At 43.7% G+C, this 985-nt stretch overlaps 1 pseudogene; it reads right to left on the bottom strand.

Annotated features, from left to right (window-relative positions):
* Positions 1 to 424: 424 nt before the first annotated feature.
* LOC109459746 (barrier-to-autointegration factor pseudogene) lies at positions 425 to 703 on the bottom strand (annotated as a pseudogene).
* Between the last annotated feature and the right edge of the window lie 282 nt (positions 704 to 985).

Genomic DNA, 985 nt, shown 5'->3' with positions numbered 1-985 from the left:
AAAGATTCACTATGGCTTAGGTTTTCATAATTTCTTCCTCTCTCTCTCGCTCTCTCTCTCTCTCTTCTTTTTGATTTTAAAAAACTTAATAAGGACAGTGACTGTTCTGCCAAAAGAGAAGCCAAATGGCATACAATGGACCAGAGATGAGGGGTGAGGGCATTGGCCAGGAATCCACTCGAAATGCTCGTAATTATCAACATGAAATTGGCAGGGGAAGGAGAAGGGAAATGCACACAAGAGCGAGAATTCCACAAAAGTTGAAATAGTGAGAGGAGAGAACTCCCTGAAGACCCTGGAGGACGTCGCAGGTGAAAAGACAGCAATCATTTTCTTTGTGGAAGACAGGGAAGGAGCACCCACTTAGCTGCAAACTCTGGAGACTCAAGGCTGAGGCTAGGGATTGGGGGCTCCCCAGACAGCATCACAGGAAGGCCTCACACCACTCTCAGAGGCACCTGAAGCAGTCCTGGGACTGCTTGGCATTGGTGCTGCATGTGTCCTTTAGCCATTCCTGAAAGAGAACTTCATCTTTCTTTAGCGCCAGAAACTGGCCAAGGACCACAAAAGCCTTGTCAAAGCCCCTTTCCTCCATCTTCTTGCCCAGGACTTCCTCAGTCCCAGCCAGGCTCCCCACTGGCTTTCCCCCCATGCGCTCTGCCTCGAAATCTCCGTGCTTTTGGGAGGTTGTCATCTTGATCAGGATTATTTGGCAGCTCCAGTTCCTGTAACGGCTATTCCAGAATATATTTCTTATTCCCCCCTTGTTTCTACACTCTCTTTTTCTATAGAAGTATTTTGCTGGATTGTTCATGGTAGTTGACACTAGTTCAAAAAACAAAGAATTTGAAAAGAATTTCAGCTGATAATTTTTAAAGCTAATACATAAGATTCATAGTAAACTATTTGAATGATATTAATACAGAAGACAACCTAAAGCTGAAAACCTGTGTATTCTAGTTTAAATAAAGAGTAAATAATAAGT

The sequence above is a fragment of the Rhinolophus sinicus genome, chromosome 17 (genome assembly GCF_057876585.1).
Source record: "Rhinolophus sinicus isolate RSI-liver-muscle chromosome 17, RSI-T2T, whole genome shotgun sequence".
Lineage (NCBI taxonomy): Eukaryota > Metazoa > Chordata > Mammalia > Chiroptera > Rhinolophidae > Rhinolophus > Rhinolophus sinicus.
Note: the sequence above shows the minus strand (reverse complement) of the source record. Positions and strands in the feature narration are given on the sequence as shown.